General features: G+C 41.8%; 1 protein-coding gene across 2 annotated transcripts in view; it reads left to right on the plus strand.

Moving 5' to 3' along the window:
* Window positions 1-15,645, plus strand: part of LOC105547444 (core histone macro-H2A.2) — a 65,683-nt gene that overhangs the window by 1,531 nt on the left and 48,507 nt on the right. The window contains exon 2 of one of the 2 annotated variants that reach the window (XM_011991047.1): window positions 11,272-11,414. The exons of the other annotated variant lie outside the window; for it this stretch is intronic. The gene's annotated coding sequence lies outside the window, so the exon portion shown is untranslated. The remainder of the gene's footprint in view (window positions 1-11,271; window positions 11,415-15,645) is intronic. 2 annotated transcript variants of the gene reach the window in all.

The raw sequence follows: 15,645 nt of genomic DNA on the forward strand, positions 1-15,645 counted from the left end.
CACTTCAGCCCCGAACCGGCCAGCCCCCCGATCGCCTGTGGGTGTCCTCCCCCGCCTTTCCTCGGGGGGGCGCCCTCAGTTCTTGCCCTCTTTGTTCCTTACAACAATGGCCAAAGGGGCATTGGTTCCCCAAGGGCCAAACGAGCGTCCTCCAGGAGTTTACCGTCGCGTGCAGTGGACCACCGTGGGCCTGACTGAGGCCTGGTCCTTGCCAGGGTTTTTTGACAACGGCCCTGGATAAGTGAAGGGATGAAAGGGGCGAGAAGAAATGGGCTGAGAAACCGAAGTGTGGGGCCCTGAGTGTTTGAGGGGACGCGATGGGAACCGCGGCTCCGTTGCCCTGATTTTAAGGGCAGTTCCCCTATCACAGCAGCGCTGGGACTGAGGTGTCCGCCCAGCTTCTGTCCACCTCAGAGGAATTCAAAACAAGGGCCCAGTTCTAAGCCCCACAGATCCCAGGATCCCCTAGGGACGATCCATGCACCACGGCAAATGGTTTCCTCACTTTGCCCATTTGTGTTTGTTTTGAAATCCGATTGTCCCCTCACTGGACTTCACAGTTGCTACTGAAACGGTTCAATAGGTGAGAGAAAAAGAAAACATTAAGAGGGAGAACATGTCTTCGTGTGTGCTGTTCTGAACCACACACTAAGCTACACATAATTCTCAATCCGTTTTAAAACACTTCTTATTTTCAGACTAAATGTTCAGAGCTCCAAGATTTGGAAGCATGCTGGTGATTTTTAGAATTGTTTTAGCCTAACATTACGTATAAATAAACAGAGGCACTGCCCGGTGGATAAGTTTATCTCCCATCGCATAATTCACATCTTCATAACCCCTCTTTCCTGTAGCCAAATTTCCTTTTAAAACATGCCCAGTTCTCCTCTCCTCTGATTTTTCCTACCCTACCACAGTTACACCTCACCTGGATCCATTAATTGTCAGACTTTACACATTATTAGTGGTTTCCTCTATATCAAAACTCCATAAAAGAATTTACCTCCTTGAATCCAGAATGTCCTGAGGATTCTGACCCTACTCCCTCACCGTTCCATCTTCTGTCTGGTTCCCAGGATTTTTAAGGCGCCTCTGGTCTGCCGTTTCTCAGTGGGTAGGACACCCTGCTAGCTATTGTCTGAGACAACCACATCTGTTTTCACTGCCTCCTGCCAGCAGAACAGGAGGTGAGTCCCGTCTCAGGCAACTTTAAATGAAAGGTATCTGTAACTTGTTACCAGCGAGGGATGTGCAAAAATTCAGCCAACTTTCCTAAGAATGTTTTTCAACCTTAAGAAATAACCTCCAAGTTAGATGCAGTCTTGGTAAATGGAAAGTATATTGCACAGAGATTAACAAAGAACTTGTGGTTAGAGATCATTCAACAAACACTTATTGAGCACCAGTTCTTTTGCTGTTTGTTTTGTTGTTTTGAGATAGGGGGTCTCGCTACATTGCTCAGACTGGTCTCGAAATCCTGGGTTCAAGGGGTCCTCCTGTCTCAGCCTCCTGAGTATACACCAATTCTTAAACACCTCTAGATAGGGAAAGAAATGAAATAAAATATAAGGAAGTCATTGGGCCCTTCTCTCATGAAGCTTACAACCCCCAGCCCAGGAGATAAAATATACATGCCAGTAAAACAAGGTAAAAAGTGATTTTGGCAAGCTAATGGGAAAACAGGTACTTTCATATACTGCTGACGTGTGTAAATTGATATAACCAATTGGGAGAGCAGTTTGGCACTATAAAATTAATAATGTGCACATTCTGTGACCCACCATTCCATTTCTCAGTATGTCACCCAAAGAAGCAGGCAGCCACGAGCTCAGCATGTATAAGGCTGTTCATTGCAATTTTGGTCATTCTGAAGTAGAAAACAGCCTAACAGCCATCAACAGGGAATGACTAAATAAACTCTGGTGCATCTGTCTTCTGGAATATTATGCAGCAGTTCAAAAGAATGAAGCAGATCTGTATATACTGAGACAGGAAAGATCACCAAGATATACTATTAATGAAAAAAGCAAATTGCAGAACAGTACATATCATATGGTACTATTGATATAAAAACAAAATAAAATTATAAATTTCTGTAAGTAAAAATGCATACAAAATGGACAGAAAAAGTGTAGAAGATGCCCACTAAGAGAGACAAGAACTAGAGGAATTGTCAAGAAGGGCTTTAGCCGTATCATTATTAATACCCATCCATAGCCTTGTTATAATATTTGAAGTTCTGTAATTTGTTTTTTTGTTTGTTTTGTTTTGTTTTGTTGAGATGAAGTCTCACTCTGTTGCCCAGGCTGGAGTGCATTGGCACAATCTCAGCTCACTGCAAACTCCATCTCCCAGGCTCAAGCAATCCTCCTGCCTCAGCCTCCCTAGTAGCTGATACTACAAGCTTGTGCCACCACGTCTGGCTTATTTTTTGTATTTTAGTAGAAATGGAGTTTCACCATGTTGCCAGGGTGGTCTCAAACTGCTGAGCTCAGGCAATCCGCCCACCTCAGCCTCCCAAAGTGCTGGGATTACAGGCGTGTGCCACTGTGCCCGGCCAAGTTGTGTAATTTGAATTAATGTATGCCTTGCTTGGATAACTAAATACAAGTAATAATTTTAAAGTGATTGATAATACGTAATTGATAATACGTAACGATATACACAAAAAAAACTACAACAATTTGTAAAGGGAAAAGAGGGTTTTGGACTTGAAGGGAGGGTGTTGGGCTAGGCTTTGTAGAGAACGTGGCAGGATTTGGATGCAGAAGGGTAAGGGAGCAAGGCAGGTGGAAGGAAGCTGGATGCAGATGCTGTGTTCCAGCTAGTCCTCGTTCTTCAACATGATTATGAGATTCCCTTGCAAGGCTGAGAGTCCTGGCCTGGTCTACCCTGCCAAGGTTCAGGTTGAAGGGTGAACTAAAAGATCCCTCACAATTTTTTTCATTGCAATTTAAGTCTGTGACTGTCTTAAATTCTATATATAGAAGAAAGAGAAAAACGAACCAGTAGAGAAGTATATGAGTTCCAATATGGTATTGGAAGATCATGTTTTTAAAAGGAATATAGTGAAATCTTGAAGATAGAATTTTTTTCCCCAATATACACTGGGATGTATATTGGGAATTAGGTTGGAGCGAAAGATAAGTGTTTGGGAGGATAATTCATTTCCCCCAAAAAAATCACAAAAGAGACCTTTTGAAACAAAATATTTAAGGCTGGTTTCATTTATTCATATACTTGTTAAAGGAATATTTATTGAATATCAACTGTGACCTAACACTATGCTAGGTGGCATCTGGGGGTAAATCATGCAACAGCGTGTCGGAACAATAGCCCAGTTGCAGCAGTTGGGATAAGGGAGCTGGTTCTAGTCTGGTCTCACAGGCCATGGACAAGTCATTCAATGAGCACGTTCCCTTCCAAGCCATTCCTTTCATTGTAGCTACATTTGGGGGGTGGGGGGGGTGGGAGAATGCTAAATGATTGATCACTCAAGTCCCTTTCAGTCTTAGGTTATGATTTTGTGAAATCCTTTGATTTCCAACATTGCAATGACTATGAATTACCAGGCAGATGGAATTTGGAGACTACAGGATTAGACCGAGGGGATCTGACAGTGCCCAGCCTTGGGAAAAGCAAAACTATTTGCTGTCATGAGGGTTCTCAGCAGATGATGTGGCTCTCAGGGTTTTCCTAGAGTTAAACTTTCATTATTACCCCTTTACACACACACAACCTCAATCACCGTAATAATTGTAGCAGTTGGTTTTGAAATAGAAGGACAAAGAGGCAGAAATATGCCCAAGAAAATGTCAGACTGCATTTCATGAAAATAGTTCTCTATAATGATTTCTTCTGTGGAAATAAATCACAGTAGTTAATGTTTATTAAATGTCTGCTACCTGCCAGGTACTCTTCAAGCACCCTACATGTATTAACTCATTTAATTCTGACAGCAGCCCTGTAAGTAGGTACTGTTACTACACCCATCTCAGGAAAAAGAAATGGGGGGTGGTGATGAAGAACATGCCCAAAGTCACCACACAAGGGACTCCAAGCCAGGCAGCCTGACCCCAAAGCCCTAAATCCTTATGCCCATGTGGTAAGAGTAAGGAGCTGCTAGCTTTCCAATGATTCTCAGATGATGCTCAGCTTAACATTTGTGTAGGCAAATTTTTATTTTCAAAACTTATTTGTCTCACTACTTTATCCGACTATGACAAATGAAAGAAAGAATATGAGACTGAGCCACAGAACTCTGTGCTTTTAACTGTCTTGTCACAAAGTATTAAATAAGATAAATTTGGTGGTTTCTGTGAAGCCCTTACTGTTCATTTATCCATCTCACCATCCATCATACTTTGCCCGATTTATTTGACTGGCATTGCCAATTTGGACTTGGAATGGAGTAAGTAATTCAAGTCAAAAATCTTATGCTTTGATAGAAATGTGTGTGGTAATATGCATAGACCACCAGTGTACAGACATTTACTCCAACTGACTCTGAGATGTCAGAAGGGTTAGATACACTGACCACGTTTTTTCACTCAAAGTTACAACACATGATCTGGCCAAAGATTTAGGGGTTGTTTCTGGATATGAAAGGCGGTCCTGATGATAAGAGTTTAGATGCCTAAATTTGGGATATTTCTATGACAACAGGATAAAAGCAGAACAAGATAAAATCAAACTTACCCTGGAACCCAGGCCCCGTGCTGTCTGGGCTGGCACTGCCAATGATATATATATACACACAGAATTTTGTAACTTGTATTTTGTGCTCCTGCCTTCGCTGCTCAATAAGACCATTAAAATTAAACAGTGGTGGTGGAGCACAAAGAGGCAAACCCCTATAGCTTATACAATATGGAACATAAATGTTTAGGTCAGGTGGTAATTCACTGGGTTGCTCATCCGAGTGGTAAACTTCCAAATTGAGCTTTCTTGCAGAATTTCAGTGAAGTGGTCATTGACTTAAGTCCCCTGCCAACAACCCTATCACCACTAAACTGAATTTTCACCTCAGCTGTTCCCTAGTAAACAATGTAGATTATTGTTTTGGGGTGAAGAAAAAGCAGTCCTAGATATAAAATCAAGCAGATTTTTTCAGGTCCGGTTTTTCTTTTCTGTGGTTATCCTGGGTGAAGAAATAGCGACTTCAAAGGAAAGACGCTGTGAATGTGACTTACTTATCCTGGCTGCTCCATCGCTGTGAATGTAAGTGACAGGTGGGGCTCAGAGCGAGTCTATTTTGAGCATCTTACAGGTTGGAGAGGACCTCAGAAGTGAGCTGGTGCAAGGGCTCTCAGGTGGGGCTCCACGGAGCCCAGTGCCCCTTGGAGGCCCAAGGCAGGAAAGGTGGGGACCAAGCGTTGAAGTTCCCAGGCACTTGCCCATTCCACCCAGGACAGCTCCCCTTGTATCTTTTTTATATAGTGAAGCCTAATTTCTAGTTTTGCTTTTTTTTTTTTTTTTTTTTTTTTGAGACAGAGTCTCACTGTTGTCACCCAGACTGGAGTGCAATGGCGTGGTCTTGGCTTACTGCAACCTCTGCCTCCTGGGTTCATGATTTTCCCGCCTCAGCATCCTAAGTAGCTGGGATTACAGACATGTGCCACCACACCACCTGGCTAACTCTTGTATATTTAGTAGAGACAGGGTTTCACCGTGTTGGCCAGGCTGGTCTCGAACTCCTGACCTCAAGTGATCCTCCTGCCTTGGCCTCCCAAAGTGCTGGGATTACAGGTGTGAGTCACCGCGCCTGGCCTCCTACAAATTTTTGTTAAAGCAAAAGGGGAGCCCTGAAAGGCCTACCGATTTGCCTACAGGCCACAGCTAGGCACAGCCGAACTAGAGGCTCCCTCCCCGTGGTCCACTGCGCCTTCCATTCTACCACCTTGATGCCCCCTTGAGCTTTGGCAGGTCTCACCTGCAGAGAGGATCATGTGGTGTGGCCAGTGGCAGGTTACCCCCACAGAGAGGATCATGTGGTGTGGCCAGTGGCAGGTTACCCCCACAGAGGGGATGGTGTGGTGTGGCCAGTGGCAGGTTACCCCCACAGAGGGGATGGTGTGGTGTGGCCAGTGGTAGCCCTTAGCTGAAGCAGCTGATACACCATGCTGGGGCCCAGGAGCTACAGGGTACCCATACATACATAACCAGGGAGCAACACTGCCTGTCAACAGCACAGAACACAGAACTGCAGCAAAAGACCCAAGCCACTTTTCCCCACAGTGCAGCCACTGCCTGAGGACTGACAGCGAGGCCAGGTGTGGTGGTTCACGACGGTAATCCCAGCAGTTTGGGAGGCTGAGGCGGGCAGAGCACTTGAGGTCAGGAGTTGGAGACCAGCCTGGCCAACCTGGTGAAACCCCATCTCTACTAAAAATACAAAAATTAGTGGGGCACAGTGGTGGGCGCCTGTAAACCCAGCTACTTGGGAGGCTGAGGCAGGAGACTCGCTTGAACCAGGGAGGCAGAGGTTGCAGTGAACCGAGATCACACCACTACACTCCAGCCTGGGTGACAGAGCCAGACTCTCCAAAAAAAAAAAAGAAAGAAAGAAAGAAAGGAAAAAGGACAGACAGCAAGAAAAACTGGGTAGGGAGGTGCAGGCAGAGGAAGGGATGGAGGAAGAGGGGTTCCAGAGCAGTCTGTTGTTCTGGTTTTGAGAGCAGACAACTGGCCCCACTGATGTACTCAGTTGCTCAGCAAACATGGATGTCTCTGGGAGCCCCTGGTGGATTAGGCACACCTGCTGTCTGTTACTGGAACATTCACCCTAGCCCCTAAGAGCACTCCTGCACACGCCCGCTCCCATCAGGGATGCTCATCTTGGCCCAGACAAAGCCAGTGCCCTGCTCAGAGAAGTAAAGAAGGCGCTGCTTATAACAATAAACTGCATTACTAATTTGGATCTGTTAGATTTGCAGAAAACAAGATAGTTTGCCCACTGTTATACTTGATAAAGAACTTATTTAAATTAAAAGAAAATATTGGTCAAGCTGGTCTCAGTGGCTCATGCCTGTAATCTCAGCACTTTGGGAGACTAAGGTGGGAATACTATTTGAACTTAGGATGTCAAGGCTGCAGTGAGCTATGATTGGGCCAGTGCACTCCAGCCTGGATGACAGAGACTCTGTCAAAAAAAAAAAGAAAGAAAGAAAGGAAAAAGAAAATATTGGTTTAAAGAAACCAGACTACTTTGTCTTTTTATGAAGGCCATCAGCATGTTAAATAAAGTTTATTCTTTCTCCCCGAAAGCAATTTATTCAATAAGAGCACGTGCTAAGGATTTTTCTTTCTTTCCCCTCGTCCCTTCCGAGATCCCAGTATAATTTTAAATGTTGTTTGTGGGAATCCCACTCTTCCTATTTGTCAAGCCTCAAAGAACAAAAAGACAAGAAGAGACCAGGCTGGACCCAGTGAGGGTGTTTTTGTTTTGTTTTCTGTGAATGAATAGATTCAGGAAGGCAAACTGGTTCGTTTTCTGGTTGACTTTCTTTAGGAATGCATTGCTAACTCAGATTCAAAGAAAACTAAAATTATTTTTACTCATTTCTCACCCAAGTACTACAGGTGGCCAAACATATTTTTATTAGAAAATAGCATAAGGCTAATAATAAAGAAACAAACTACGTTATAGATCAACAACTGCTGCTTTTCTCTTTTTTAAAACAACCATAGCTCAGGTTCAACAGCGACAACAAAACATGTTAAAATGTCTTAGTAGCCTGCAGTAGCAACAGAAATCCTAAATCAACCCCTTAAACCCTCCAACCTCTTGTCCCCAGCTCCTCTACAGTGACCACACATGTTCTGCCTCTGAATGACAAAGAATGTGCCGGCAGTTGAACTTCCCGCTCCATGACGTGACTTGAAATACTTTTTGAAAAGGGAATGATTTGTTATCCAATAGTATAATTTAAATAAATTGGATTAATGCTTGGTTCTAACATTCATGATTGGTTAATTTGGTTAATTTGATCTGCGTGTCATTTTGATGAAATTGCATTTGATAGAACCCTTTATGTTATAAATTGTTAATATGCTTTAACATATATGACGATAAAATTATTGACTATTCTCATTCACTTAAAGGTGGCCTTGAAAGAAAATGGTTTGGAAAGTATTATACTATAATGATTTGCCCTTGGAGTTCATAAATGGAAGTGTAATAGAGCCAGTGATTTAGCTTGTGTTACTGAAAATGGTTTTTACAGCTACAAAATAATGCTAACGAACTATTATTATTTTAATACAGTACTTAGGGTAACATACCAAAATACAGTCAAAATCTATTAGATTTTTTTCATACCCTTTAAAATATATTTCAGTGTATAGTTAATATATTTATATTGAATCCGCTCCTTTCCTACCTAGTTTTGTTTTATTTCCTCTCAATTTATTCTCCCAAAGGATTATTCTGAACTGACAAAGATGCTTCATTACAGTGTCTCCATCACTTTTCATAAATATTTACAATATAAAATATTCTGAAGCACAATACCACAGATTAGGGAAATATCATAGGGGATAAAAATGAATAAATTGAATAAATTTTAGCAATTTTAAGACAGTACACGAGTCCATTAGGGATGACACTGTGAATTTCATGTTCATGAAAACAATGTTTAAAGGTTTTTTAAAATTTCAATTCCATCATTAAAAAGCTCTAAGATCTCTTATTTCTAGATTTAAAATAATGTATGATGAAAGCATTTTGATTTGCATACTTCTGAAGAGAATGATCTCGAAAGAGTGCTTTAAAATAAGCTGACTTGTGATTCTAGATCCTTTGTCGAGGTGATTCATCGGTGCGACCGAACCCCACCTTTGACACCCTGACCTGTAGTTATAGCTCCCAATCCTCACATTACTGACTGCTCTCTCTTTTTCAAAGCCTCCTTGCAGAAGCTTGACTATAGAAAAAAATGGTCATTTAAGTCAGGATGGTGGTGTATGTTCTCACCCATAGTGGGAGCTAAACTATGAGGGTACAAAGGCATCAGAATGACATAATAGACTTTGGGAACTCAGGGGAAAGGTGGGAAGGGGGTGAAGGATAAAAGACTACGAATTGGGTTCAGTGCACCAAAATCTCACAAATTAGCACTGAAGAACTTACTCATGTAACCAAATACCAATAAAAAAATTAACAAAAGCAAAATAAACAAACAAAAGCAAAATAAACAAATAAATAAATAAATAATAAATAAATCAGGACTCTGGAGGTGTCTAATGGCCCACCTTGCTGGTTGGTAGAGGGTTTGTTGCAGCCCTCCACAGTTTACAAAATAAAAATAAAAATGTGGAGAAGCTGAGGTGTAAAATATGGCTCACTGTTTATCGGCTCCTTATACTTGAAAAAGAAAGTATTTGAATAAAAAGAAAATATTGGTCTAAACAAACCAGACTATTTTGTCTTTTGATGAAGGCCATCAGGGTGTTAAATAAAGTTCCCTGTTTCTCACCGAAAGCAACTCATTCAATAAGGGCACGTGCTGAGGGGTTTCCTTTCTTTCCTCTCCTCCCGTCTGGGATCACAGTATAATTTTAAATATTGTTTATAGGAACCTCATATGCTGCAGTTGTGCAAATACAGACACACTGAGTTGGATTCTATTCTATTAAGGAGTCTTTATCGTCTCTTGATGCAAAATTTTATATTCTTCAATTATCTCAAGACCGGTTAGTTTTCAGTGACTCACCTGGTGATGAAGGTGATCTTAATTTTTTAACATGACATTATTACTCAATTATAAAACAGTTGAGCTGCTTCTCCTCAGCAGCATACTCATTTCAGGCTGATCCACAAATGAGTTTTGTTAAAATGTTAAAGTAAAATAACATTCTCAGTTTCCAGTTCAAAATGATGGACTGAGCACATGTACTTTCCTTCAAACCCCTCCTCTCCAGAGCCACAGAAATAATGGTAAAGAAGTACAAATAAAATAAACAATAACAAAGGGGTAGGGGCTGGTGGTGTTAGTTAACAGCAGGTGGGGGATTTCAAGAAATTTCCAGAAGACTGAAAGTGCATAAGAACATATGCACGTCACAGGGGAAGCCACAACTGAGAATAAAAGCAAGAGGGAACTGCAGCGAAGGTGGGGAGGGTGAGAAGTAGGGACTCATTGAAGGTCTGTTTCCAGGACAGCTCCGTGAATTGTCCTTTCTCGCTCCTTTACTACTAGAAGAGTTTCCAGCAGTTTGGTATTTAGCCCTTAAGCTAACAATCTGAGAGTTCTTCTCTAAAGCAATCAAACAACTACAAGAGGCTGGGCATGGTGGCTCACGCCTGTAATCCCAGTATTTTGGGAGGCCGAGGCAGGCAGATCACCTGAGGTCAGGAGTTCAAGACCAGACTGTCGCACATGGTGAAACCCTGTCTCTTCTAAAAATACAAAAATTAGCCAGGCGTGGTGGCAGGCTCCTGTAATCCCAGCTATTCAGGAGGCTAAGGCAGGGAGAATTGCTTGAATCCGGGGAACAGAGGTTGCAATGAGCCAAGATTGTGCCACTGTACCCCAGCCTGGGTGACAGAACAAGACTCCATCTCAAAAAAAAAAAAAAAAAAAAAAAAAAAATTACAAAACTACAAGGCACACGTAGAATTTCTAGGATAAATATCACACCACAAAATAAAGCTCCCCACTCATTCTGGCATTTGGGGGTCCTCAGTTCCTAACTGGACACCCTAAAGCCATGCCTGCTAATGCGGTTTGTCTGTGTCCTCATCCACATCTCAACTTGAATTGTATCTCCCAGAATTCCCACATGCTGTGGGAGGGACCCAGGGGGAAGTAATTGAATCATGGGGGCCGGACTTTCCTATGCTATTCTCCTGATAGTGAATAAGTCTCACGAGATCTGATGGGTTTATCAGGGGTTTCTGCTTTTGCTTTCTCCTCATTTTTCTCTTGCCGCTGCCATGTAAGAAGTGCCTTTTGCCTCCCGCCATGATTCTGAGGCCTCTGCAGCCATGTGGAACTGTGAGTCTAATGAAACCTCTTTTTGTCCCCAGTTTTGTGTGTGTATTTATCAGCAGTGTGAAAATGAACTAATACAACTAACTAGTTCCTAACTGGACACCCTAAAGCCATGCCTACTAATTGGCATGCCCTGCACACACACCCAGAGGTCCCAAACAGGAAGCATGCTCACCAAACAATGGTTGAAGAATTGAAGAAAGCTCTTCTATCTGCCTGTAATCATCAACCTTGTCCTTCATTCTTTTTTTTTTTTTTTTTTTTTTTTTTGAGACAGAGTCTCACTTTCTCGCCCAGGCTGGAGCGCTTGAAAAAGGATCGTTGCAGTGGCAGGACCTTGGCTCCCTGCAACCTCCACCTCCCAGGTTCAAGTGATTCTTGATTCTCCTGCCTCAGCCTCCTGAGTAGCTGGGATTACAGGCATGCACCACCACGCCCAGCCAATTTTTTATATTTTTAATAGAGGCAGGGCTTTGCCATGTTGGCCAGCTAGTCTCGAACTCCTGACCTCAAGTTATCTGCCCACCTCGGCCTCCCAAAGTGCTGGGATTACAGGCATAAGCCACCACGCCCGGCCTTGTCCTTCATTCTTAAATGCAAATGCATAACCAAAGATCACCAGACATTTAAGAAAAGCCTACATGAAAGTAAAAGATGAAAATCAATCAATCAATCAATATAACAACTGCCTGATAAAATAATTTAGAGGACAGAAGATAAATTTAACGCATTCTAATTAGTTTCAGAGAGATTTGAAGACATGGTACAAACATAAAAGTACAGGATGCTGTAAAAAAGGAATAATCTGAGAACAAATCTGAGCTCTTGGAAATTAAAAATATGATTACCAAAATTAGATAAAGACTGAAGAAAAAATAGAAGAAAAAAGATAAGAGACTTGGACTATTAATCTAGGAGATCCAATACCTGGTTTACAGGAATCTCAGTAAGAGACAAAGAAAGGGGGTATAGAGAGAAATAAAGAAATTGGCAGTAGGTTGAGTGGGGAGGGATAATCAGAGACATAATGGAAAAATAATTCCATGTTACAAAAGTCTAAGTTTTCAGGTTGAACCAAGTTATTGACAAACGCTGAGCAGGATGAAGGCGGCTTGGCAATGACTTCAAAATATTGAAGCAAAATGATTTTGACACTAAAAATGATAATACTCTACTAAATGATAACCTAAAGATCATTCAAGTAAGATAGTTCTGTTTCTGAAAGAAAGCAAAGTTTAGGCCAGATGTGGTGGCTTATGCCTTTAATGCCAGCACTTTGGGAGGCTGAGGCGGGAGGATCACTTGAGGCCAAGAGTTCACAGGCGGGAGGATCACTTGAGGCCAGGAGTTCAAGACTAGCCTGGGCAACATAGTGAGACCCCATCTCTACAGAAAAATTAGCTGGGTGTGGTGCACACCTATAGTCCTAGCTATTCAGGAGGCTGAGGTAGAAGATTGCTTGAGCCCAGGAGGTCAAAGCTGCTGTGAGCCCAGGAGGTCAAAGCTGCCGTGAGCTGTGATTATACCGCTGTACTCCAGCTTGGGTGACAGAGCAAGACTCTGTCTCAGAAAAAGAAAAAAAGAAAGAAAACAAAGTTTACTTCCCTGTCCTGTTTCTGAAGAGTTACATCAGGTGGATACCAACAAAACAAGGGAGAAAACCAAGAAAGAGGAAGTCATAGGGCCAAGGATGAACAGAGAAGATAGGTCCCAGAAAGACCAGTCCCAGGAGGACCGCTGGCTAAAACAACTCCCATTCCAAACTAGAGCTGGAGGTCAGAGGGCTTTGAGAATAACCCCTCTGCAAACGGTTCTCTGGGAAGAACAGGGTCTCTACAAAGAACAATATGATTGAGAAGCTGAGTGATTTTGAGGACATGGTAAAGGAACATCTTTTGTCAACACAGAAAAATATGGTCCACGTTCCTATTTGTGGATTCTGTATTTGTGAATTTGCCTACATGCTAAAATGTATTTGGAACCCCCAAATCAATACTTGCGGCACTTTCATGGTCATTCTAGGACATGCACGTGCACAGAGCAGCAAAACATCTTAGTCGCCACAAGCATACCTTCCCAGCAGAGGTTGCACCACGTGACTGCCTTCTTGTTTCAGCTCACACTGCAACCAAGTGCCCTTTCCATGCCCTATTTAGTGCCATGTTTTTCGCATGTTTGTGCTTTTTGTTGGTGATTTTGCTGTTTAGAATGGCCCCCAGGTGTGGTGCTGAAATGATGTCTAGCATTCCTAAGTGCAAGAAGGCCATCATGTGCAAGCTTCCTTCTGGCACGTGTTACAGTGCTGTTGGCCGGGAGCTCGATGTTAATGAGTCAACAGTATCTATTAAACAAGGTGTCTTAGAACACAAATACACATAAAACAAGGTTAAGTATTGATTAGTTGATGAAATGTTGTGACCAGAGGCTTGTAGGAGCCTAACCCTGTATTTCCCCTAAGAGCAATTTTTCAGTTTTCGCTAATTCTGTGTTTCTGACTACTTTATAGAACATAACTACCCCCACATATTGAGAATCAACTATAGTTAATAACTTCAGAGTTAGAGAGGAAGCTATACAAGAAAGACGTGGTCCAAATGTGAAGCCCCAGAAAACGTGGAATGCTTTTGAACATCAGGTTTTCAGGAAAAAAAAAAAAAAAATCATCTTGACATGAGGACTCAAGGATTCCAATGCTGGACCACAAAGAAGAAACTGTGTTGGTAGCATCACACTTGATTCTGCAGAGAATAGTTACAAATGTGATAAGCACTATACTCAGTTCTGCGGGGAACAATATTTAGAAAGTCTTAACCATGCAAATGGAGTTTAACTTTCAAAATAAATCTAGAGTCAAAATGTGAATGATTTTATTGTGATTATAGAATAAAATATATATGTTATGAACTAGGATGATAGCAAGTATAGAAGACAGAAGTAGAGCTTAGGGAGGTGATGTAGAGAGGAGAGGACCAGGGAAAGATGAGGGCGCTCACTTCCTCGTCTCATATGATGATGACATGAGAGATAATCCCCAAAGTTGATGAAGTCAGAAATAGAGATTGGAGTATACAGTATTACTTCAAGTTTCCAAGGCAATCAGTGGAGGAAATAAAACTGAAAAAATAACTGTCAACAATTGAAAAGGGAGGAGGAAGGTGGGTTAAGGTCTCATCCTTCTTCGGCACAGATAGAGACTGTCTAAAAATGAAAATAGATCAAGAAGTGGAGGTATAAGCATGAGAGTTTTGGAGGTAGCCACCAGAACTGAAATTAACCCTTGTTGCCTGTACTTGTCTCTCTAAATGAGATCAATGCGTGAGAAACTGTTGCTCTTCATTTTATACATTTTGGTTCCTTTTTGCTTTTTCTTTCTTTCTTTTTTTTTTTTTTTACTATGTGCAAATATTCCTTAGATTTAAAGATAAACTCAAAATATTTAAATAATTTCTTTAACTTTCTTATTTTCCTTGCTTCAGGGTAACCTTGAGCAAGTCACAAGAATAGGTTTAAGCTTGTTGGAGGTGGGCCCTCACATAGAAATTCCCTCACTTTCTCAGAGTTCTTAGTGTCTCCAGCGTGTTCTTGATACCACTAGGGCAGAGGAGATGCCTGTCTGTTCCATTTATGAAGTGTTTAGGCCCAGACAACTTAATAAGTATTCATGTTCTAACATTGTACTAGCCATTTGGGAAAATAATACACATGAATTAAAAGGTAAAAGTATTTTTATTCTGTTCTTAAATAACCACAATGAACTACAAATATGATGCATACAGCTGTTGGGCACTGCACAGATACCCAGACCTTGGAGTCAGATTGGACACTACCACCCTCATTTTCTGTTCTGTATTGACTTTCACCCAACACTTACTTTTAATCACAACAACAGCCAAAAACCCAGCTTTGAAAGAAAAAAAATGGGCATCACCGAAAGGAACATAGTGCACCCTACTGTGGAAACTGAACCATCGGGAGCTTTTAGTGGTGGGGTCCCACAGAGGCCAACTATGGCTGTATTCAAGGGAAAGCTGAAACCTTCCTGCAGTGCTTCTGCACAGTTTGGGAACCATGGCTCCAACATCTATTTGAAACTTCATTTGGGTCCGTCAGGCAACTTCACTGGAAAATATTGGAGGACAAGGGTCATGTAAATTTAACAACATCTAATGTAGTTTCTTGTTCAATAATAAATGCTCCATAAATACTGTCTTACATTGAATCTATGATGGTATCGATTGCAAGATGCATACTGACTTCTAGAGACAGTAAAATGTTAAAAAATAAAAGTGCATCATAAAATCAGTGAAATACGGTAGTTATTTGAATAGTCTGGTGTGAGTTTATTGCCCGTGTCTGAGTCAATGCTGCAATTTCATATTTACCCGGTGTTATATATAAAATCTAACCTGTCGGTGTTGTTATGGGCTTAAAAGCCAAACCTAAAAATAAATCCTGAAACAACAGCGTCTGAATATGCCCTCTTCCCCAGCACACACAAGACCAACGATGTGCCTGCAGTTGCTGTGCTCCTGGGGGTTGGGGGGAACGAGCCAGGAGCCCCACATTCTCGCTCTTCTTCTCTGAGTCTGGAGTTTTACCTCCCTGTTTCTCACCGTTAACATGCTTGAAATGCTCTGATCCTCTCTACGAG

Source organism: Mandrillus leucophaeus, unplaced genomic scaffold (genome assembly GCF_000951045.1).
Source record: "Mandrillus leucophaeus isolate KB7577 unplaced genomic scaffold, Mleu.le_1.0 Scaffold39, whole genome shotgun sequence".
In the NCBI taxonomy this organism is placed as follows: Eukaryota; Metazoa; Chordata; class Mammalia; order Primates; family Cercopithecidae; genus Mandrillus; species Mandrillus leucophaeus.